At 39.7% G+C, this 26,120-nt stretch overlaps 1 long non-coding RNA gene across 1 annotated transcript; it reads left to right on the top strand.

Annotated features, from left to right (window-relative positions):
• Positions 1-16,906: 16,906 nt before the first annotated feature.
• Positions 16,907-22,730, top strand: LOC133273433 (uncharacterized). Its single transcript, XR_009744794.1, has 2 exons — positions 16,907-18,135; positions 22,360-22,730. It is a non-coding gene; the product is annotated as an uncharacterized LOC133273433 (long non-coding RNA).
• Positions 22,731-26,120: the final 3,390 nt, after the last annotated feature.

The following is a 26,120-nucleotide window of genomic DNA, read 5'->3' as shown; positions in this document are numbered from 1 at the left end:
AACTGAAAACAGATGCTGTAACAGGCAGGGCTCTGAGATTTCCTTGGGGACATAAAGTATGGTATATTGACTTGACCCAATGGTTGTTGCAGTTTTATTTTCCCTATTTGTTTTTATAACTATTACAATAGCATCTGAAGGTTCCAAGCAAGGTTAGGTTTTCATCACTTTTTATACTAAAAAAAGATTCCTTTCTCATTAATTGCAAATTTATATGGTAGTTAAACACAGCACTGATAACGTAAAGAGAGGTGTTCACAGTGGTTCTTAAAACCAAGCCCTACCATGGCACACTGCAGTCTTAATTGTGGTAGATGGCTCTCAACAACAAACAGTCCTTTTACAAGCTATCATTAAACTAGACTAGTGAAGATTCCTTGCTGTAAACACAGAGATCTTGGCCTGCTTCTTCCTTTCACAAGCTACCATTAGAAGTAACACATGGTTCAAGGTATAGAATCAGAAAAAACATATCAATCAAAATATTTGAAATGTAAGTCTTCCATTTCACCTGCTAATACTGTTGATTCCTTCTGCCTTTATGTCTTTATACAAAGATAGTTTTATAATGAGAAATTATTTGGTGTTACGAATATAATAATTACTTTTTTAGGAAGGAACAGTATTAACGTTAATTTAGATAGACTAAAGCTCCTGTCATCTTTTGTTCTTGTAGTCCTGCTTCTTTGAAGCCAGAGCAACAAAAATCTACACACAAAAGAAAAGAAAAAATATCTGCAAAGGAAGAAAATATAGCCCATATTTTCCAGTGTCTCAGAGAGAATATCTGTATTGAAAAAAATCTCAAGCTACCTCTAAGCAGCCAGCACAGAATGCTGTAAGTGCTCTAATTGTGGTAGCATGGTACTCCCCTATGTCTGTTCACCTAGCCGAGGAGTATCATTAGCCCAGAGAAAGCACACTATTAATACAATTGTAATTCTCTGGTGCCTGAGTAGCCTTCTCACATCTAGTTGATTGTCATGGCTTATGGACAGCTGGTAACTCAGCATCATGCTGCCATTCGCTCACCCCCCTAAATTTCTCCCCTCCAAGTGGGATGGGGAGTAGAACGAAAAGAATGTAAACCTCATGGTTTAAGATAAGAATAGTTTAATAACTAAAGTAAGATATGATATAATATAATATAATAATACTATTAATGAAGAATAATAATGATGGAAACAACAAGGGGAGAGAATATAAAAGGGGGAAGGGTTTTAATACTGGTTTTAAATCTTGAATTTGGATAGTACTATATGCATGCCCTTAATTTCCATTGAGTTTGACAATTTCATGTAGCAAGCTGTGTTATGGTTGAAATTGTCTATGACAACAAAGCCTAGGCTTCTGTTTAACAGGATTTACTGTTCCCTACCCTCACCCCTGTTCAGATGTCCTCAACATAAAAAGGACATGGTTATGGATGGATCTCTTGCCCTTTGATGAGAGCTTGAAAGATTTGGGCTTGGTCAGCCTGGGGAAGACATGACTTATCTAACAGCATCTTCTGCTGCCTACAAGGAGGACATCAAAGGGACAAAGTCAGGATTTTCACAGTGATGCATGGTAGAGTAGGAAGATTAACAACTACATGCGTAAGTTGAAAGAAGAGAGGTTCAGGTAACATAAAAGATATGTTTTCCCCTTGAGGCTAGCCAAGCAGGGAAGAAGCTTGCCCAGTTAGGTTGTGTAGTCTCTATTCTCAGTGTTTACAAGACCCAAAAGCATTAAGCCTGTCTGAGCACAGAACTGGTTTTACTGTGAGCAGAACATTGGAATAGATGACCTCCAAAGGTCCCTTCCAACATGAATTAGCCTATGATTTTATATTTACATGAAAAAGCAATATATATATTTCTAGCAAAGTCATCACTTCAGAGCTGAATTTCTTGAAAGTCAAAAGACAGCTGTGTCTAGTCAACTCAGTTTAAAATTAAATGGAGCCATTTCCTAAAGATTTCCAGAGGAATGGAAAATATCATTAGTCAAGTGCCAGCTATGTCACCTTTTTCAGACACTTACTTTTCAGTGTGTCAGTGTGTTTCACAGGAGGCGTCAAAATACAAATTCCAGATCTATGGAAGTCCTCCACGCAACAAATATTTATGATCATCTGAATGAACAAGGTAGGGAAATTTCAGACTGTGTTTTTTCTCATCTTCTCGCTCTGCAAAACACATATTAAAATCTTCACATGGACAAAAACTGTTAGCAGCATACCTCATACTTCTGAAAGATGAGGGCATGGGGTGCACTGTAAGTAAATCACGTGCAGCAGATGCCTGGTCTTCAGAGGTTCCTGGATTGCATGGGATGGGAGTGAATGAAGCTGAAACCCCAAAGACTAGCATCATCATAGCTTAAGGGCCCTTAATTTCTCACAGTGGAGGGTTTAGATTTTACAGATGTCACATCTCATCCCAGGCCTCGTGCTGCTCATGAGAGACACAGGAGACCCTCATGATCTGCTTGAGAGGTACTGGTTTGACACTGCTGTCTTTGGCAATAGGAATTTTATTATCTGAGTTATTATTTTATTACTATGAAGTTAAACTCTGTGAAGGGGTTTGCATAAAGAATGCCAATTCTGTACAGAGAAGAGCAGGAACTTTATCTGCCTGGGGGAGGAGGGCTCACACAGGTTGGGTTTTGCATGCTGTAAGCTGGAAGGTGTCACAAAAGAATGTCTTTTTAATGACTTCTGAACTTTTTTCTTTATCCTGGTAGTCAATAACTCTGGATTTGGAGAAGGCTGAAGTTTCCCCTGGATTTGGAGAAGGCTGAGGTTCTTAATGACTTCTTTGCCTCGGTCTTCACTGGCAGATGCTCTGACCCCACCACCCAAGTCTTGGAAGGCAGACGCAGGGACTGTGAGAATGAAGACCCTAAGCCCACTGTAGGAGATGATCTGGTTCGAGACCATCTTAAGAACCTGAACTTACACAAGTCCATGGGACCTGATGAGATCCATCCGTGGGTCCTGAAGGAACTGGCGAATGAAGTTGCTAAGACACCGTCCATCATATTTGAGAAATCATGACAGTCAGGTGAAGTTCCTGATGACTGGAAAAAGGGAAATATAACCCCCATTTTCAAGAAGGGGAAAATGGATGACCCGGGGAATTACAGAGCAGTCAGTCTCACCTCTGTGCCTGGCAAAATCTTGGAGCAGATTCTCCTGGAAGGCATGCTGAGGCACATGAAAATCAACAAGGTGCTCGGTGACAGCCAGCATGGCTTCACTAAGGGGAAATCCTGCATGACCAATTTGGTGGCCTTCTATGATGGGGCTACGGAACTGATGGACAGGGGTAGAGCAGTTGATGTCATCTACCTGGACTTGTGTAAAGCGTTCGGCACTGTCCCACATGACATCCTTGTCTCTAAATTGGAGCGACATCAATTTGATGGATGGACCACTCAGTGGATAAAGAACTGGCTGGATGGCCGCACGCAAAGAGTTGTGGTCAATGGCTCAATGTCCGGCTGGAGACCAGTAACGAGTGGTGCCCCTCAGGGATCGGTGTTGGGACCGGTCTTGTTTAGCATCTTTGTCACTGACATGGACAGTGGGATTGAGTGCGCCCTCAGCAAGTTTGCCGATGACACCAAGCTATGTGGTTCGGTTGATACGCTGGAGGGAAGGAATGCCATCCAGAGGGACCTCGACACACTTGTGAGGTGGGCACATGCCAACCTCATGAAGTTTAACCATGCCAAGTGCAAGGTCCTACACCTGGGTCGGAACAATCCCAGGTACAGCTACAGGTTGGGCAGAGAAGAGATTCAGAGCAGCCCTGTGGAGAAGGACTTGGGGGTGTTGGTCGATGAGAAAATGAACATGAGCCGGCTTCAGTGTGCACTTGCAGCCCAGAAAGCCAACCGTATCCTGGGCTGCATCAAAAGGAGTGTGACCAGCAGGTCGAAGGAGGTGATCCTGCCCCTCTACTCTGCTCTTGTGAGACCTCACCTGGAGTATTGTGTGCAGTTCTGGTGTCCTCAACATAAAAAGGACATGGAAATGTTGGAATAAGTCCAGAGAAGGGCCACGAGGATGATCAGGGGACTGGAGCACCTCCCGTATGAAGACAGGCTGAGGAAATTGGCGCTGTTCATCCTGGAGAAGAGAAGGCTGCGTGGGGACCTCATAGCAGCCTTCCAGTATCTGAAGGGGGCCTATAAGGGTGCTGGGGAGGGACTCTTCATTAGGGACTGTAGTGGTAGGACAAGGGGTAATGGGTTAAAACTTAAACAGGGGAAGTTTTGATTGGATATAAGAAGGAAATTCTTTCCTGTGAGGGTGGTGAGGCACTGGAATGGGTTGCCCAGGGAGGTTGTGAATGCTCCATCCTTGGCAGTGTTCAAGGCCAGGTTGGACAGAGCCTTGGGTGAGATGGTTTAGTGTGAGGTGTCCCTGCCCAAGGCATGGGGCGTTGGAAATAGATGATCTTAAGGTCTTTTCCAACGCTAACTATTCTATGATTCTATGATAGAAATGGTGTACCCATCCGAATGTGAGCATCTGATTCCAAAACTGACAGTAGTCATTATTCAATCAGAAAGTGGGAAAATGGGTCTCAACACTTCCTTTGCTTGAGTGACTAAATAGAGCAACGAGGTATCAGTCAAAAAATTGGTTGCTTGTTAACTTGTACTCCATTCCACTTGCACTTCAGTCAGAGCAAATGTGGTCAGTTGTTAACCTTTAATTTGCTTTTATTTCTTGCCTTTGATAATCCTGTCCAAATTCAGACATTTACTTCTTAGCTTGGATATAGTTTTATGATATCTTCATCATGGCTAACTTCATAAGAGTATAATTCTTCTCTTAACAAATTGGTTGATACATATTTGATGCCAATATATTAACAAACCACAGTGAAATACCTGCAGTATATTGAAATAACCTTTGAAATGCTGACGTTCTTCAAAATACGCAAATATACAGTAGGGTGCCCTTTCCCATATCTTTTTACCAGGGACATACTCATAATGTCAGTTTAAAGAAACCACATGCATGATAGCAGAGAACTCCCTTTATCTGTATGCCAAATATATATGACAGCACTAATGTTATTTTTTCCTCATTTATTTTAGCCCCGACCTGAAAGAACAAGAAGGTTACAGTCTTCACATAATTGGAATTTTGGCTGAGGAGTCGCATCTGGATCCTCCCTAGACCTTTCTTTTTTTCTGTCACATATCACTAGTTGTGGATGATGCCCGCTAAGATTAAAATTACCTTTACTTGTATAGCGAATCACTTACTTAGTATCTCTATCAAACATGCAGAATTGTCATTAAAGAATATTAACCATGCAATATCCCTACACAGAAGTCCAGAAGATAATGTACCTCCTGCAAATTCTAAAAATGAAAATTTGATTCTTCTGCTCCCACTGTTTTACTAGTCTATACCAGTAAAGCTACTTAGCAGCTATGTATGGTAGAAATCAGACCTGAAGAGATATACAGAACCATTTTGTTTGTAGTTGCCTTTCAAAGGTAATCATAGACAAAAAGGGTGAGATTTACTAGCTGACATTATGTTTAACATAAAGACATCCAGATCATCCTCCCTAACACCTTGATCCAGAAGGACAGAAGTTTCCCATAGGTCCTATATTATCTGGTAAACCATGTGCAGGTGTCTCAGATACTCTAGTATGTCTAAAATGCCACTAAAGGCCTATGAATTCAACTCCAGGTGCCCCTTGTACACTTGATATCACACTACAACACAATGAAGTTTTAATTAAAGTTAAAATAATGCTATTGCTTATATTTTATTTTTTGTCTTGATTTTCCCATATTTTATTGTTTTAAACTTCTTGAGATCTTGTATTTTTGAGAAAAAAAAGAAAAGGTTAATGTGTACATCGCATACACTGGCAAGGTCAAAGAGACTGGTGTATGAAGCCCACAAAGCTAGGAGCTAACACTGGCAGTACTTTCAGCAGACCATGCATTTGAATTCCTAGCTTCTTGCAGCAACCATAGTTGAACTTTCTGTTCAACAAATTTAAGACAGCAGGATATATTTTAAAAGGCCTATTGCGAAGTTTTTCAAGAAGCTTAAAACATTTTTAATCATACCTTTTCAGATTTGCTTCCTTAAGCTGAACTCCTTGTGTTTTTTCCAAGCAGGTAGACGATATAACATAGGATTTTATTTGCTTATGGTGTACCCAATTTACTGACTTGGACTCACTTTCTTTACAAAATGAAGTTGATACAAAGTAGTGAAGTCTGAACAACATGCCCCAAGACTTCTGTTCATTCATCCAAATCAGCAAGCAGTTACCTTTCCTTGACTTGCTCATAGCGGATCAGTATTTGGAGGAAGAGGTGATACCCAGCTGCTCAGAATTCCTTTAATTCTCTTTGTTGAGCAGCTTCCTGTGTTCCTATGATCCTTGAGGAAGAACGACATTAGACATCTAATTGCAATGTAGAAATCTCTTTCTACAGTCTATCATAAATTAGCCAGTAAAGAACAATGTCAAATCATCTGGAGAACTTAAGGGAACACCAAAGTTGGAACAATTATCTGACTCAGAGAGTAATCAGTAAGAGCTTGCTGAATGAAGAATATATTACCTTAAATCAATTTCAACATTCCTGTCCATGGACAGAATTTTAGGTAATACTACTGAGTGCATATAGTCACAAAACAGTAATTTTCAAATTAATTTCAGTCATTAGTATCTGAAGTTTTTCACAAACTGCCAAGAAAAGAGCATTTTCCTACAGGATTTTAAGTTGCCTCTGAAGTGTGGATAAGGTCTAGTGTATGCATTTAAGTGCGTATAAATTAGCAATCACATCTAAAAGCAGTTGAATGAAATGGGACTTTTTAAAAAGTGATATTTGTTTTACCATGAAAGTGTTATCAATTATTAATAAGTTCATATTTTAACTAATAATTTTGCTATGTTTTTCTCATACTTTTATGCAAAGGCAAATTGAAATATGAATTCCTTCCATACAGCCATGATGGATCTATTTTAAATAAATACAAAACCAAGAGCATCAAACTTCTACTAAATCTTCTTTCTATTTTATTGACCACTGTGCATTCCAAAATGTCCCAGATGTAGCAAAATAAGTATGAAGACAGCTAAGCTGCAGCGTGATTATTGCCAGGTAATGGTGAGCTACTCCCAGGAAATAAGATGCAGCTTTCTGCTTTCACATTTCACTAGTTGTTTGTGCGTTTTGTATTTCCCTAGACAAAAAAAGCAGAGTGCTGGAACTAAACAGATGAAAATGGAGAACAAACTCACAAATGTGGCTTCATCGTTGGCTCATTTGTCACATGTTGTTGACATAGTCAAAGCGCTTATCTACATGGGTAGATGTGGACAGATCCTGAGCTCAGAGCTGGCTTGTCTGGGACACCCTTATATGAAAACCTGTGTGTCTGCATTTACCACCATGTCTTCTGCTAGCACCTCATAGATCTGTGTATCACATGGACAAAGCTCACAATAGCCAAACTAGCAGAGTGGTAATAAATTATGAAGCTTGGGCTTAAGACAAGTTAGGCCACTAGAGAGAAAGATTATCTATGGCTCTTGGCTTCTCCACAAGGCTCAGGAGAAAAAAAAACCCAGGCATGCCATGAGCAGACAGTGCAGGCAGCCTGAACTAATGTAGATTAAGTAACAAGTGACACCCATGGTTTAGCAGGCCACTCAGACTTCCTGAATATCACCCTGCTAAGCACATAGCAAATCACAAACATGCCCAGGATGTGGCATGCAGGAATTACAAAAGGGTGAATAAAAGGGCTACATATACATGTCTTCTCTTCTATGTTGTACAGTTCTGTATTTTACAAGCTGTCCCTTTCTATGGCAATCCATTTTCAGTTCATATGCAAGCACTATTTGAGCAAGCAGTAGCTGCAGTTAAGCATGTAAATCTATTCATATTTCAGTAACATTTTAGAACATCAAAGCAAATAATGTTTACTGAGTAAAGTTTTTCATGGTTTAAAATAGGAAAAAAACCTCTACAATAAGATTTCCAGTTTGATTGTTTTGCTTTCAATAGAATGCACAAGTTTTTCAACTTGTAGAGCAGTGTCTTAAAATTAATGTGCCATGAAAGTAAAATTACTCTGTTACACTTTGCATGCTCTTCTTCTTTATCCAAGAGTCCTGCGACAGCCGCCTAATACCAGCTACGTTTTCAAGTGTCCCTTCTCTTTATTGAAGATAACTGGAAGCATCTGCTCCATTCTTGGAATGTGCACTCCCATGCTTATAGCTGAAAACTGTGATCACAGCATATACAAACATCTCTTCATCTTCCCAGTTTCAACATAATTTTATAGCTCTGATCATGTACTGGAATAAGGAGTTGGTTATTTTAAGTAGTCATGCCTTGATTTGTGTCAACTTGAAAAAAATGCAGAACTGCTGTAATTTTCAAGTCAGTTCTTTCACTGCATGCCACCTGTGAACTAAAAAATATGTGCTTTCCAAAAGAGACTCAGTGGCTGGTGCTCAGTGATAGGTTCCTCATCCATTCCTGAAATTTTTTAAGTGTTGTAACTTGGCTGATATACCAGCAGCAGTTCTGTGGTACAAAAGACACTGAGTGTCAGAGGTCTAGTCACAGAAACGACCAGTCTGGGCTTGCCGTTTGCTTCGTTTTGTGAGGATCCTCTCAGGCTGACTGCCCTACATACAGTCAAAGACAAGAGATTCCTATACCTTGAAAGGACCCACCAGGCTTATTCTCAGCACTTCGTTTTGCGGCTCTTGCAGGTTACAAAGGCAAAGAGTCTGACAGTGGGGACTATCTTCATGAGTATATTCAACTTGTGACAGCTTTGAGTGTCACAAGTAAGAGTGAAATGGGGTCTGTAGTTATGCGGCAGAGGGTATTCTATCTGTGGAGAAGACTGTATTTGCCTATAGATGGTAGTTTCTATCCGGAGGAGCTCAGACACAAAATATGCAGGTTGCTGGTTCATGGCAGCACTGAACAGAGTTAAAGGAACTTGGAGACTAACTTAACTCTTGCTTTCCTGATTTTGATAAGTTTTGCAGATTTTCTATCAGCTTCCAACATCCTCCAAGAAATAGATAACTTGAGTCTGACTTGATGTCCTGGGTTCAGCAGTAGCAGTCATTTTTTCTCCTTCTTGGTAGTTGGTGCAGTGCTGTGTTTTTGACTTTTGGCCTGGGAATGGTGCTGATAACACTGATGGGTTTAGTTACTGCTCAAATGTTTGGTATGGCCAAGGACTTTGTGAGGCTCATGCTCTGCCAGGGAGGAGGGGAAGCTGGGAGGAAGCAGAGACAGGACACCTGACCCAAACTGACCAAAGAGGTATTCCGTACCACAGCACGTCATGCCCAGGATGTAACTGAGAGTTACCTGGAAGGGCTGGGACTGCGGGGATGGATGAGGTATCGATCGGTGTTTGGTCGGGCTGGGGGGGGGGTGTGCGTTATCGATCAGCGGATGGTAAGGTGATGTATTCTCTTCCCTTGTTATTTCCTTTATCATTATTATTATTGGTGGTAGCAGTAGTGATTTGTGTCATACCTTAGTTACTAAACTGTTCTTATCTCAACCCGTGGGAGTTGCATTCTTTTTGATTCTCCTCTCCGTCCCTCCGGGAGTAGGGAGAGGGCAAGAAGGGGGGGGAGTGAGTGAAGGAGCTGTGTGGCTGGGTTTAAACCATGACACTTGATAATGCATTTTTTACACTGAAAATTATCAAGATGTTTATGTCTACAAGCAAATTAGGTGTCCAGTGTCCTGTACAAACCAAGCCTCCTACAAAACCAATGAGTCTAGTAAGTGTCTCAGCTCACTCTGAAATTGAGACTTACTCCTTGGGCTCTCTCCACGGACTCTGAAGAGAGCTCAGACAGTTGTCTCTGAAATAATAACACCTATAAGCTGATAACTAGGACTGGTCATCCACAATTGCAAATTGAACAACTCCCTGACTCTCCTCTTATTGCTCCTGCTTTTGTAGGAGTTAATTAATGGTGCTCTACACGAGTTCTTGGGGTACTATTTTGCGAAGTAGGGGACACTGTAGAATTTCTAAATCCTTCCGATTTCTAATTTCTGATTTCTAAATTCTTCCCATTCCTGGACACTTATTTATGAAGCAAAGAGGGTGAAAACGTCTTTTCCTTTCTCTTTGCCATGATTCTGTTACAGCACATAATCCTTTCTACCATCCTTCTTTTCTGTTTAAATCATTATAATTTCAAAGTTACTAGCACATAAAGAGTTGGTTTTCCTTGTCTGCTTTCAGACTTGTGTGTTGCAAGTAGCAGTTTAAAGGTCAGCTGAAAACACAATGATATTCTAGCCTGAACACCAAGCAGGCCCCTTTTTGTCAAGCATCCAAGCCTGGCCCCCTGTCCCTCTACATTCCTGGAGGGCCTCACTGCTTCCTCCACTATTTTTGTGTTATCTATCTCTTTTTAACTTCTTCCTTCATCTCCCACACTTCCACACTTCCCTTTATGAATACCCCAACCTTTTGAATCCCCTACCCCTTAAAATCCTTCCCCTGTAGCCAGCATTTGCTGACACAATTCTTCTTTTTCTTCAGTGTGACCCCTTCGTGAACTTCTTCCTGCAGAGAACATTTCTGTAAAATAATATTTGTTAAAAGCTTCAACCAGCTGACAGATTGCAGCACGTATCTTCTTTCTCTGGAGATTTTTACAGACAGTCATGCTCAAGTGCCTGCGGCTGGGCAAGGCTGGCTCAATGACTGCAGTACATACACAAGAACTGCCCAATTCATATAAATCAGGCAGGGCTAAAAGCTTTTTGGAGAGGAAGGGTAAGTCCACAGAGGCAAATGCCTACAGGTGCCTTTTTTATTGTGGTCTGAAAGCTTTGTAGTTTGTCTGATAAGTTCTTCTGCTTAGAAAAGCCAGACATTGTATCAGCTTGGCTACCTGATGTCTGCTAAAGGAAGGGGTTTCAGCAAAATAAACTACATCAGTCTACACAATGAATAAAAAAATGCATTCATATTAGTATCAGTTTTATTTCAGATTCTTTCTGTATCACCCAGCTGTCATATTGTTCATCTCCAGCTCTTGCTTTCCTTGCTGGGCATTCAGTAAGATTTTCCGTTCTGAAATTTCTCCGCTTTTGGATGGTGTTTTTTTGTCAAAAACATAAGGAGGTCTAGCAACCGCTCTTCTGAGAAGTAAGCTAGCACTCAATTAAAGTCCTTTAAACTTCAGTGCACCAGACTCTCTAATGGCTTCACAGTTTGAATACAGAAGCAGTTAAGACAAGATACCAGGCTCCTGGGACCCGGTATAAAATCTGTTCAAAGGTGATGGAGAAAAAGTGAGGTTAGAAGATCCAGAACTGCAATCCTTACCTATCCCTAAGCCTGCTAATCACTCCCGATTTCCTTTTTTCCACAGCTCTTGTCTTCATTAGTGGTTAGAAAGATCAGACCACAGGTCATCAACTTAATGTGAAGAAAATGTCAGCATTACACAAGCAGAGCATTTAACAGCTAAATGGCTTTTCTTGAGTAACAACTCATACTTGTAAATTAATCATGCTGCAACAGTCTAGTCTCACTCTAGGCTAACTCAACATACTAATTTAACTCATTTTCCGTGTTCTGAATGTGGAAACATTAAATCTAGGTCAATATTTTCAGTAAATTCAATAAATTATTCACCAAGTCAATTATTTTCTTGAGATCTTTTGTACCACAAATTTTCTACCTCATGCCATGGCACCATTTTAGCATTCAAGGAAAGAAACATTTTTACCTGCAAACGAACTGTGCAGACATGCATATTAATTCTGAATTTGACATCTCTAGGTATAGCATAGCAGAAGGTAAGCAAATTTCATTTTGCCACACATTTGATTATCTTCAGACTGAGAATTACTTGTGTCTATAGCAGCTTATTCACAAAGTCAAGAAGGTGAAAATCCTCCATTAACGCAATAACATTTGTATATTCCTAGAAGCAAGTTGTTAAGCAGTTTGTCTAGCATCGGCTGAAACTGTAATATAGATTCAGATCACTTGCCTAATTTTGTAAATCAAAATGTGCTCATTATAATTTAACAAATCTTTTCTTTTTATTTATTTATTTATTTATTTCCATTTTGATTTTTGCAGCTTGCATGTAGGATTATCAAAATCACACCAAGGCAAAAACTGCAAGTAAATGTTAGAAGTAAAAGCTAGATAATAATTTCATGTCTTTGTTAGATTTATTGTTTTTTGACAGAAGCAAACTGTAAGAAAAAGTTGAATGAAATAAATGGACATCTGACATGCAAAGTTGAATAAGCAGTTCCAAATATAAAAGCTGGGCAGATGAGAAAAATGCAAGAATGCAAGCAGGACACAAAGGGATGATTTGGAGGACACACTGGGAGGCCTGTCAACACAGGGAAGGGCAGATTTAGACATTGTCATAAAAAATTCACAGGGCTCAACCACAGTAGATCAAAAGTTAAGGAAATCTTCAAGTAAAATCCCGTCAAAACTGACATGCTCAACATGCTGTTGTTTACAATGCCAATCCCAGCAGCTGCGCTGGTAATGAATGGCTTGAACTGAGATGCTGCTGTAGAAGTTTCTGCTGTATTGGCCAGCTGATGTTCATTGGCTGTGGCAGGTGCTGTTGAAATTGGCAAAGGCGTCCCACTCTGCCTGTCAAATTTACCTTCCCTTCCCCCTTAAGTGCTCCTTTTGCTTGTCACGGGCATCCTCAGAAACAGGTCTTTTTCCTCAGTTGCACTTGTAGTGAAAACTTGAGTATCAGGCATGCAGGATCATGCAATCAGAACCTCTGCTCCCCGAATCCAAAACTTAACCTTTTCCTTCTTTGTAGCCTTGACCTGCTAGTGGTAGGAGGAGTAAACTGATAGTGCTGCTCCACTAACTTTGTATTTGAAATGTTTAGCACACCATTCATTAAAGTTACAATTATTAATAGGCTTTTTTTAAAGGCACTGGTGTCATGATTTTTTTTTTTTTCTTCACAGATTTAATTCTGATTACTAAGAAAACACCAGAAAGGAGAAACTGATCTCACAGTGTCATACTTGGATGTGTTTAACCAGAAATTTTTTATCTTTGAGTTGAACAAAAAATTCTGAAGAGCCCTGTTTTTAATGGGTTTTCCAGTTATATTGACTAATGTACAGAGAAGAGAGGTCAAGTAACAACTATGTCCAAATAAAATTAGACACTGCTAAAATCAGAATTTACGGCTTTCTTAGCTGTCTTCTTCTCCAGCCATTTACTCCCAAACCATTCAGGGTTTTTCTAATTACATCATATTTTACACAGTAAATGCAAGCATTGTGCTTTGTTGGCATATCTTACATTTCTCTTAGAAGCTGCTAATTAGACCATATTTTTCATATACAGGATGAATATCTGATCCCAGATACATGGTGTTGAATGTTACGGTGATTAACAGTAGTTCAACGTACAATTACGCATTTTGGGTTTGAACTTCACTGGTAACAAGACTAATGATGTACAATGTTTTCCATTAACCCAGCGAGGTTCTGGGACAGTAAACCATTAACTCAGAGGTATTTCCCTTCTGAAGAACTAAGACAATGAATACACAGACTGATCCTAGTGTGGCCTCATTCTTGACAGTCACCCAAGTGCTTCCGTAATGCAAATATTAATCTCTGAAACAAGTCAGCAGATGCATCACATAGCAAATTTTTTTCTGAAATATGGACACATCATGAGCAACATGGCAAGTACTTAATAGAGCTTCAAATACATTTGCAAAGCAAGCTGTTAGAAGTAGTTTGTTGCATTTAAATGGCATATAAGGTTGAGTTTATTCTAAGCTCTATATTACGTTTGAAATTGTGGAATTTAATACAAAACAACAGAAAAAAACCTAGAAGATAGGTCTGGTATCTATTTTTAGCTGGAAGAAGTCCTTCAACACATTGCAGTTTTCATGACATGGCCATTTCCTGTTGCAGGACTGTCCTGGGTTCAGCAGTAGCAGTCATGTTTCTCCTTCATGGTAGCTGGTGCAGTGCTGCGTTTTGACTTCCAGCCTGGGAACAGTGCTGGTGATACCGATGTTTTCGGTTGTTGCTAAGTGATGTTTACCCTGACCAAGGACTTTGTGAGCCTCATGCTGTGCCAGGGAGGAGGGGAAGCCATGAGGAAGCAGAGACGGGGTGCCTGACCCAGGCTAGCCAAAGAGGTATTCCATACCACAGCACATCATGCCAGGGGAGGGGGGGTAACTGGGAGTTACTTGGAAGGGCACGGGCTTCTGGGTGGGGCTTCTTTGGCACAGGCTTCCGGGTGGGACTCAGCAGCTGGTATTGTATTCTCTTCCCTTGTTATTTTCTCTTATCACTGCTGTCGTTGGTAGTAGCGGTGGTGATTTGTGTTGTACATTGGTTGCTGGACTGTTCTTGTCTCAACCCGTGGGATCTGCACTCGTTCAATACTCCTCCCGTTCCTCCGGGACTGGGGAAGGGGAGAGCCCCGGGGGGGAAGGGGGGTTCGATTGCTCTCAGCAGGGCACCACTCACTGGGAGTGAGTGAACAAGCTGTCTGGCTAGGGTTTAAACCACGACAAGGACACTCCCATCAATAGAGAGAGAGAGACTGGGAAAGCCAGGATGAGAAATTAAATCCCTGAAACACTTCTCTTTGAGAGCAGGACAGGAAGTGGTGAGAACAGACATTTATTCTTATTCTGAATGTCTCAGTTCTAGGGAAATGAGCAAGCGCAAAGTGAGTTGTATTGGCAAGCAGTGAGTCATTGATCCATTTTCTTCATAAAAGTATGGAAGAAGTATCCCTTAGGGAGTGAATAAATTGTTGAATGCAAAGCTTTACTATTAGCTGGGGCAAAAGCTCTGTTGTTGCACCTGACCATGTGAACTACTGCAAAAATTACAAATTTAAAAATGTAATGGAAAAGCAATAGTCAAGGAATGACAGCTAATCAACTCCATTTTCCAAATAGCCCCTTTTACTTTATCTTTGTGGTGCCTGAATTCGTGTTATTACTGAAGACAGTATATGGTCTTCTGATTGCACAGACTCATTAAAATGAATGCTGCAAGTATTTGCTGAATACTTCATCCTTTGGAAACATTAAAAAAGCTAAAGGCATGGTTTCCTGATGCCATAACTTGCATCTAAATATCTCTCTTTATGTGTTTTTCTTGCCATTACTTGAATCCCCTACAGAACACTACTCTCCTGAAGAAGTGTCTCCTACTCAAGGAGCTCAACTGTGGGCCAGCTAATGACAAGTTTATGTCCAAAAGAGGGGATATCAAGACCCAACCTGCTCCCTAGTGAAGTGAGATTGCACAAGGACTCTACTGAGGGAGAGAGACCACTGCGCTTTATGCTTCCCTGAGAACCAGGGAAAGGTGAATACCAAACTGCACCACTGACTCTCCCTCACCTCCTCTTGGACCTGAATGGTACCCCTTCCTCCAGGTAGCTGAGAAGGGGCTGTGCTAGTTCTGTCACCACACCCTGGGGTCCCACTAGCATCTCATTAATCTTATTTGTAGTCTTGGTATTTTTCTATGTGATTTCACAGCTGTCCAAGCAATGCAGGATTCAGAATTTGGCATGGGAGTTGTTTCTTCCTTAAAAAAGTGTATGTTTCTGCTTGAGCCTTCCTTAGTACGGAAAAAATAGTGGGAAAGTAACTCGAAACAGGCAAAGAAAAACATACCCTGGAGAGAGAGATTGGGAAGGAGCAGAGGAGGAGAGGGAAATGTCAGTATAATCAGTGCTGCAAAGATGGAGCTGTTCCAAGCCTGTATCAGGGCAATTGGTCATTCAGCTTGATCTTGGATCTGTCAGGAGCATAGAACATAACCCATTGTTCACAGAGAATATACTATTCCTTCTCCATTGATTGCATTTTTAGAAAAGTCAGCATTTTCCTTGAGAAAACTTTTACAGACGCTCTTGGGTATTGAAGAATATTAGCCTTGCCAAAAGAGGAGCCTTAGGTTTCTTGTTATTCCCAGCCTCTGACTCCTCAGAGCAACATCTGTCATCTTTCAAATTGTTGTGGGTTTTTTTGTCAGAATGTGACTTTTTGATTAAGTTTTTTCCCCTTCTGTACATTCGCTTTTACATTTTTCTCCTTATTGTAACAAAAAGTTTCCTCTTGTTTCAGTGCAGCTTCCTTTATATTTCACTTTCTATTTCAGCATTGTGTTGTATTTAATAGGGGATATTTCCAAAAGGGCTGAAGGTCAGACTTTCAAGTTTGCAGCACTTAACAGCTGCATATGTTTGAACTGAACACCCATCCAGACAGCTATAAAGGTTGCCTGTTTCACATCATTTAAGCAGACTAAGCATCGCCATGCAACACAATGCATTGCTGACTTACAGAATCCCAAAGAACATCCTAGTGAGCAGGACCAGTCATTAAAAGCTGAAAATCGGGATCTCTGCGGCAGTGTCTGGGCAACATGATCTTGCCCTTCCCAGAGCAATTCAGGTTAGTATTGCACTGGCTCAGTGGCATTGTCCCTTCCAAGTGGGGAACTTGAATTATGTCTCGATTTAAGGCTGACAAGGAAGAGGCGCTTTTCCTTCTCAGCTTGATGCTCATTTTGAGACAATGTGACTTTTGTAACAACATTCACTTTCCAGTCTCTCATTCTGGTCTTGGAAGTTGCACAGCAGCTTTGTCTTTAAACATGCCTGATCAGCAGTTCAGGCACAATCTCTCTTATATATGACTGTAGCATCTGTTAAGGTCACTGTACTTCACCAGCAGCCTAACTCTTAATGCCCCATTCATAGTTCTTGACCACTTTAATTATTATTTTGCTTAAGACTGAAAACAAAACTTTCTATTGCCAGATCAGGATCAAATCATCACCTTTAAAACAGAAAGAGATTTTGGGTCTCAAATTCAATGCCTGAATTAAGCTCAGCTTTGGGGAGTTTTCTTTGTCATTCCTTGAAAAGTATGGCAAGTATTTTGTATGTTTTTTAGTGGACACTGTTCCTACAGATTTGTTATCGCATATTCTGAAGTACTTTTCTGCATTTTTGCAGCTACCCATGTAAAATGATCAATTTATTTTGCATAATATGCCCACAAATAAAAGCAAAAACTAAACGTTTTATAAATCATCTGACATTCCAACAGTGTGCTGTTTACTGACTTCAGATGACTCATTGTCATATTCATTTGTTAGCTTGTTCATCTATTAAATGTAACATGCTCTACAACAAGTGACCCATTTAATTTTCAATTCTAATTGTGATTTTTTGGAGCCTCCTAATCCATTTTTTTTCTAGTCTGAGTACCAAAGGTTAATATTTTAAAATTAGATGTCTCAACAGAATTGGGTCATAGTGACTGCTAAATAAGCAAAGCAATTACAATTGTGCAGCTTTTAGCATTTCTTCTACTAACTTTCCATAAATAAAAACTTTCCTCAAAGGTTTCAACAGTTTAATTCTGAGCTATCACTAACTATAAAAGTTCTTCCCAAATTCAAATAAATCTGAAGTTATGAGTAGCAAGACAATTACCATAGAACTTTATAGAAATGTAAATTTTTTAGATTCTTCACTCAAATTTGAAAACTTTCTGATTACATACAGACAAAGAACAAAAGCCCAAAGGACATTCTTACATCCGATATTCTTGCTGATTATTGCATCTTGATTAGCACATATTGATGGAATGTGATCATTGACACCATTACAAAGCACACACTTTAATATTGTTTAAGATTGTTGATGTCTGGCAAGCTCTACAACAGCTTTAATATTTTATAGTAATAGTATTGCACTGATTTCTTCTAGGTACTTTTTTCCTTGTTATTGAGCTTGTGGATCTACTACAGGTTCTTTGCTATTTGTGTCTAATGACTTTAAAGATCAGTGTGCCTTTCCTCTCATTTTACACATTTGTTTTTCAGCTCTTCCCCCTCTTTCAAGAAAGCCAGTGTAAATAAATGGTTTCTGAGGCCATAAAGCCTGTGTGAAATGTCTGAATGACAAAGTAATGAACATTGTTTGTGGCTGGAGTCAACACAAGTATTTATTGCTAAGCAACAAAGACTGATGTCAGCGAGTTTTGCCAAATGCAGATGGTGAGTAGGTTTGTTGAAAAAAAAATAAAAAACAAATCACTCTAACATAACTCTTTACAGTGGATTCTAATATAATAAAAATAAAATGCACTCAACTGGTCAGAGTGAAGGGCTCCACAGAGAGGAATAAGGTTAATTTAATAAGAGTATCTGCTGTCTTGGCCTGTATTTTAGGGAGTTGCTCATTTGTAAGAGTATTCCTAATCTTTCTCAGCAAGACTTAAGGAAAGAAAAATATCTGCAAAGCTTTCCAGAAGTGCCTGCCTGCTCAAAAGTTGCTGTTCAGAGTGTTATTGCAAACAAAGGAAGGACACAGTACATCCTCCCTGGTTGGCAAGGAAGTGGCATATGGAATATGCAATACAACCTTATTGTCACTTTAGTCTCCTACAGCATAAAGAGTTTTTAGTCCTGTTCAGCAAATGCCTTTGCGTTCTCTCTCTGAACAACTCACCAGGTGTGGGGAGTAGTGACTGGCGGACTAAGATTGATGATCATGTCACTGCAAAGTTGAACATGTGTCCTACTGGGTATGTCCACCAAACTCCTTTTATCCCTGTTTGAAACGAGACCTGCCACAAAGCAGAACACACTCATTTATCTCCTTTGAGCATGCTGATGAAAACACAGTAATCTTAATGCATATCCTTTAGGCAGAGCTCACTGTCAAAATCAGATGCAAATTTTCCTTATTCCTGTAGAGAGCAGACAAAAGCAAACTTTGGTCCCAGTCTGTGAGAAGTCCCGACTCTCTGCAGGGACAGTATGCTTGGTTTGAAAAACATACAACCAAACTGTTGTTGTTTAGAACCAAAAGACTGTGCTGGAAACAACCTCTTCTGGTTTAATCAAACTGCTAAAATAATCTGATATAACTCACCTCAGGTGTAAACTGCTCCATAAAGCAGCTGCCTCCTTCCCTGGAAGCTGTCTCACTCACACACCTAGCTCATCCTTTCAGAAACTACCTGCTTGTATTCAGCTTGGAAGACCAGTTCTGCTGCCCAGCTTCCAGATATTCCCCATCTTCTCTGTACAGGGACTCAATGCCCAGTCCAGAATTCCTGTTCCTTGGCCCTAGACTGGATGATATAGAAAGATATTCCCATTTGTTAGCCTCCACAACAAGTGAGTCACAATTGCTGGCCTGTACCAACAGTTATGTTGGTGCAGGGCCTGGAATAGTAGCCTGAGTAGGATAAGTATACAAAATGGTGTGATGATGGCAATAAAGTAAACACATACACACAGAGCAAACCAACACTACATCTTGTTGTAGAAGGTGGTTTAACTTTCTTCAAAGTAAAGATATTGCACCTCAGGCACCTCATTAAACAATCTCTGGTGTCTGAATAAAAAAGTAATGTGCATGAAAATGACTGTCTGAACTTGAGAGAAAGAAAGATCAACCAGCACTCATGTGGGGCTCAGCTGGGAAAAAATATTTTACTTGAAGCTATTTTCGTTTCTCTTAGTTGTGTTAGGCAACCAGCCATATTGTATCACACTGTCACAGCAAACAAAAAAAACAAAACACGAGTTGCTGCCTAGAATTAGGTATACTCACTAATAAAAGCATTAATCAGTTTTGAATAGTGATTGCATTTGGAAAAGATTTTAGGAAAGATTGTGTTTTTTCCACTTGGTTCACTGTTTTGATGTAGTCTCAGTGTTTTGGGCTTTTAAGGGGTTCGGGTCTAGCCCTTCAAGTTCAGTTTTGCTGTTTGTAAATGTTCACAAGATAGATAGTGAGAATAAATGATTTTTCATAGCTTGAGTCATTCATAGATTGTTCGCTTTTGCATCTCATTACTGGACATTTGCCCACATGGTATGTTTCTGGTGTCTGATCAAGCAAACAAAAAACTTACATAGCAAAAATGGTGAACTTGTGAAAATGGCACTGACAAAAGCATACTAACTAATGCAACCCGAGAACTGATTTCTTGTGTTTTTTTTCTGATTTGAAGATATTTTCAGGAACACTCAACCATTCAACTATTTAAGATATAGTGAGAAATATCAGCTGGGTGATGCAAAATTAATTAGAATTTGAGCTGATTAACTGCAAACTTCTTTATTAATATGTTTAGACTGAGGGGAGAGTCCTGATTTTTAAACAGTCCTATTCACTTTGCCTTTTCACCTGATAAGCAGGCATGTACACAAAGCCACAGAATTCTGTTTTCTCCATCTCTAATACACTGCTGAGATACCTAGCACTCATGTCATTTAGGTTTAAAAGCTATTAATGCACTTGGTAAAGATGAAAAACAAAATATGAAATCTTGTCAAGCCCACTGAAAGCTGTAGTCAGTCTTCTTTAGTAAATGTTTTTCAGAAATGCAGTTTTGTCTGTGATAAATGCACTTTTCCAAGTGTAGCACTGTAGATTTAGTACTTAGAAAAATCTGTTGACAGCCACTGGATTCTGAACTCTTTATTTATCTGCAAACTTCCGGAGTTGACACAGAGACAACATAAACTTTTCAACCCCGTTAAAGTTGTTTGTCCTTGAACTAGTCAGACTGTTTGTAGATTTGAGAGTACACTTCCTTTTCCACATCCACTCAGCTGTCAGCCTTTCTGCTGAGCACAGCAACAAGGGCTTGAAAGAGTGTCAAAATATGACTGGGTATTAAATATTTAGTATTGTGGGCTTGGATCTTTAGTTTTCATATGGCGCCTGCATGCTTAGGCTAAAGTGTCCTTTGACCCAACAAGTAGGTGCTGGTTGTTCTTAATAAAATGGATGATTCTACCAAGCTAGGTCTGGAAACACTGACCTCACAACCACCAGAAGCCCTGGGCATCCCCACTGGTTTCTCACCCAGTATATCCAGTGTGACCTCTGGTTTCAGCTCCTGACTGTGAGAGTGCTGCAGGCAAAAGGGACACCCAGCATTTGGCAAAATCTTTGCAACCAAAGACTTGCAAAGTCTGGTGTCACACAGGGTACCTCGTAATGTCCCACTGAGTATAGTTCTTCTCTAAAACAAGTTTATCACAGGAAGTGTGGAGTATCCCAGTCATGTTCTCCCATAATTTGAAGCCTGCATCTCATGCATCCCGTTCGTAAGGGACATGAAATTCATACTCACACTTAGGAGATTATCTAGCATTTTACACACAGTCTTCTCCTTAATTTTGATTTTAGTAAGCTTTAATTCAACTATCAAAGGACCTTAACAGCTTTATGGAATATAGAAATTTGCTGCCATTGGGCTTTGAATTACAACATAATGAATTTCATTTTGATTTTACAATGAGATTTTTAAACGGCAAGCCCTTCGGTCCTTGGGAAAAACTCCAAATTTAAATTGTTATATTATTATTTTAAATAGACTTTAGTAATCAAGAGGTCAGTTGAGAAGAATAACAAGTCTGAATTTGCTCGGTTACCTATGGTTACTCAAACCAAACACAGAATCAAGATCTTTTAAATTGCAACTTTTTAAAATATTAGTTGCAATTTGAACTGTGCCATAAGTTAGGCAACACTTGTCTAATCAGATCCCTCTGTATTTGTGATAATATTTCCCCACAGCTATTGATCCCTGAGCAGATACTACAGCTCTCTTTAAACCAAAAGGACATATTGCAAAGGCCTTTTGAAAATCAAGGCTTCCACTCAGAATAAGGTTGAGTCCAAAAAAATTCCATATAAGCAAATTGCAGGGAGTATCTTTCTCATGTGTTAATTGAGAACAATGTTAGTATGTTATAGTACCCTTATAATAATGTAATATACTCAAATTATTAAAATATTATGAACTATTAAATCTCTGACACTGACTTGATGTATGTATCTTTTGACTGCCAGCCAGTATTGTTGAAATGCTGTGAAATGATCACATTCTTATGTGATAATGGAAAAGTTTGAAAGCCTTGTTTCATCCTGATTCTTTTTGTCCAGGATGCATCTTACCCCCTATTGCATTAATAAGGAGGGGTAATACAGTGCAATATACACTGTAGCGTTATGAAATGTGAATACACCTCCCTTGGAGAAAACAGGGCAGATCATTTGCAAATGTAACCGTTTCTGGGGTCACTGCTCCTGGCTGTGGCCCCAGAAGCCTTCTGGTAAATCAGCCTTCAGAATTCAAATGTTCAGCTATGTCAAGAGGTATCAAATGAAAGTGCATTTATTTGGCTCCTTGGATGAGCAGTATATTGCATTGTCTGATAACTCACTAACAAATTCAGATCTTGTCTTTTTAGAGAGATGGAGGAAAATAACAGGCCTCAAAGGAACTACCTTTCTGAACAAGCATGTTTTTCTCAGTGCTTTCTTGGAGAAGGAAACAAGGAAAACTAAATAGAAGTAGATGGCATTTTATTTCAGAAAATCATCTCAGAATAATGTCATCTAAAAACCCAATAACTCAGGTAACTTGTCTGCTGCAGACTTTATGTTTGCTGTTAGGCTCATGAGCTCCTCTACATTTCTCTGTGAAAGGTTTGAGAGAAAGGACGTCTAATAATCAGTTGCAACAAATATTTTTCTGCTGTTTCTTATTGAAATCTTATTGACAGAGATCTTCTTTGACACTCCAGACAGCCTCTGGAGGAAATAAAATACCACAAACAGAGATGGATGGTAGTATTGATCTTTATGGTGATGAAAATTAGGATACTGAAATGCCAAAATTTTGATTGACTTTAAAAAAACAAATTCTGGGGCTTTAAAACTTTTCAATTCAATCACATAAAAAGGTCAACAGAATTTAGCTGCTCTTTAAAGAAAGACAGAGGACAAAAAATGTCAGTGGGTTTTTTATACCTCCACAAGATTCAGCCTTTAAAATTACGCATCTTGCTTAATAATTAGTCAGTGATATCATACTTTTATAAGTTGTCTGACATGCACAATTGGATTTAAAGTTGATCTTTGTGTGTGTGATTTTTCTGTGTGTCTTCTCTACTTTCTATTCACCCAGAACCTGGTCCCTCTAAAGCTAGGGAATGAGGCTGCCCCTCGCTGCAAAAAGTAGAGAGTGAGGAGATGAGCTTGCTGTCACAGCAGAGCAACTGCTGCTGCAGAAAGGAGGTCCCGTAAAATCACCACTAGCACTTCCCTTACGGCAACAGCCAGTTGGTTTTGCAAAGCTTAAGGATAGGTGAAAGAGGCAGATGGTCCATGGCTCTTTGGCTACCCTGAGACTATCTGCCTATAGTGGGAGTCATCCATGCTACTAAATGGGGAGTCCAGACAGTTTGCTGCATGGTTCTGCTAGTTCATGCATAGATCACCTCAGTACTTTGTGAAAAACAAAGACAAGTATTCCACTTTCTTTAAGATTTTTATTGTTGTGCTGCTTACGCTGCAGAAGTTGTTAAGACTATAGAGAAATAAGCTAAGAAACTTCAGCTCAGGAAAGAACCAGAGCAACCTGAGGTAATTTTTTATCCAAAACCAGCATTGGTGAATACTGATGTGCTAAGGTACACAGTTTTTTAAGACAAGATCTATTTTGCCCACTGACATTAGAAAAAATCTGGAGGAAAAAAAAAAAACCAACAACAATGACAAAAACCCAACAACAAAAAAACAAAGAGAATCTAAATATTCCTTTAATAATCTGTACTTCCCTATGACAATAATACACAGAAACAGCACATCAATGATGGTAAAAAACTCTTAACAATGTCACAAAACATCCAGTGCAAAATAAAACCCAGCAAATTTATTAACAATAAGCCCTATTCAGTGTGATAGTTTCAGTAACACATTTACTGAATTGTATGCCTGCTAATTCTGAAAAACACCTCCATATAAGACAAGAATAAAAGACATGACAGAAAGTACACAGTTTACAGCAAAGCTTTTACAGAAAATAGTTGCCTTTATACTTGCCTGGAATTGTCTCAGCAGCAAACCTTGGTAAAATGCTATAATGCTGTTTGCTAAGACTGGGTGTGGTTTACATATGATATAACCTAATTTTTGAATTTCCCACTCTGCTTATGGTGCCATAACAATAGCCTTCACAGTCACTGAAATATCAAAATCTCTTGAATCCATCACTGCTCTCTATCCTCCTTGGGTGTAACTGTGCAATGGGGTGACTGCCTCACATGCTTAGTAGAATCTTGCTGGGGTCCCATCACCCCAAAGCGATTAATCACCATTGGGTGTGCATTCAGTCAAGAGCCCATTTATCATGGTTAGGTATTTGTAATGACATGTTTTACATATACCTAGTGTTAGAGACTATAAGATACATTTCACCACATCAGAGTCAAAAAAAGAGAAGAAATAGGGAGACTTTTCCCAACTCATAGAAGCAAGGAGTTATTAATTAGCTAGTCAAGGACTTTGCTCTAGCAAGAGACATTTGCATCTCCAAGGAGCTGAATGAAAAACACTTATTTTAATTGAGAAGAATGATCAGATGGTCTCTTAAATAATGAAGCAAAAGAATAAATTTCAGGAAGAAAGATTATATCTGTCTGGGCTCCTTAGAATATTTCAAAGGAGAAATTTCTTAGAAGAGATAAAACTTGGTCCCAAGGGAGGAAAAAGTAAGTATATGCCACAGGACTAACTCAGTCCTCAGGGTATGCTGCTGGCCTGATTTCCTGGGTATGCTGTGGCCATGTTACAGTTCTGTGTTAGGAGACTTAGGTACCATTCTGCTCCCCTTTGGAGCTGTAGGGATGTTCCCTTAGACTCAGACAGATTAAGTAGCTTCTAGGGGCAGGCCAGAGAAAAGGCAATAGCATCACAGACATTAGAATTTACATGTCTACGATCATGTAAAATCACCAGGTATCAGCCTCTTCTGAGCAAATGAATCATTTGTGTGATAATAAATACTGCCAGGGTGAGAAAAAGCCTCCTTCCAGAACAGCAGTCATCAGCCCCATTCCTCCTGTCCCCCACGAGCAGGAGGAGCAGCATGCCCAAACCCCAGACCTGTCGTCTTGTTGCTGCTCAGGCTATACCTGACTTCCACAGAGTAAGAAACCAGGCTCTGTTCACTCAGCCTTGGGATGTCAAAATTAACATCTGCCTGCTCGACTAATGAGCCTTGGGTTGATGATTTAAAATGTATCAAGCATCCTTAGTTTCTCATTAAAAAGCTTGCTTTTGCAGATCTCAAACCATTTATGCAGCGCTTGTCTGAATTTCCTTCAGTTCTTCACCGTGCTTTTGAAGCGCAAGCAGTGTTCCAGTAGCAGCATCACTAATTCTGCAGACAGGGTCATTACTGCCCCTCTGTCTGTCCTCTGCCCATATAACCAAAGAGATTTTGCCTTCATCTTAAAAGAGGATTAACACCATTTTTTTTGTATTGGACGGCAATCGTGCTTATTTTGCTAATTTATTGATACATCACTTTCTCAAGGGATGTATCTCACCTTAATCTGGGATAAGGATGTATCCTATTTAAGAAGTCCTTTGTATTTGTTTTGTTCTTTGGGGGAAGCTAATGCTGCAAATCCCTTCTACCACAGAGAAGCTGCTTGCAGAGGGAAGACCAAAGCAGTGTAAAGGCTTAGCATCTTCAAAGTGGGGCTGATTAGTTCCACAACACCTATATCTGTTACAGATATTGTTAGAGAGTCCAATAGAACAGCAGCTCAGCCACTCTAGTGCTGCTTGCTGACTGCAGTATGGTCACAATTGCATCCCACCTAAATAAAAATACAACCATACATAGTGGGGGCAAAAGCAAGAACTGTGACAGGAAACCTCTTTATTTGAAATTAAATAGCTAAGAGAAAGAATACCAGGACGTAGATCTTGAGAATACGTAGATTTGTTCTTCAGGTTAAGATCAATAAAACAGGTACACCGCAAAGTGTTGCCTGTGGAGATCTTGGTATCAGTTCCACTGCTTCCTCTGAAAGGTGAAAGGCTGTTCAGAATATCTCAGGAGTCGAAAGCAGAGAAAAGTTAACAAAGCAGGGGAGAGGACAGAGATGGTTAAAAGCAATTAGGATCTTCCCCACTATTCAGGAACTCAACAGAAGTT

This window comes from Pezoporus flaviventris, unplaced genomic scaffold, assembly GCF_033815535.1.
Source record: "Pezoporus flaviventris isolate CSIRO_AGI_PZ_B2104156 unplaced genomic scaffold, CSIRO_AGI_Pfla_v1 ptg000031l, whole genome shotgun sequence".
Classification (NCBI taxonomy): Eukaryota; Metazoa; Chordata; class Aves; order Psittaciformes; family Psittacidae; genus Pezoporus; species Pezoporus flaviventris.
The sequence above is the reverse complement of the archived record's forward strand: the minus strand, read 5'-3'. Positions and strand labels throughout refer to the sequence as shown.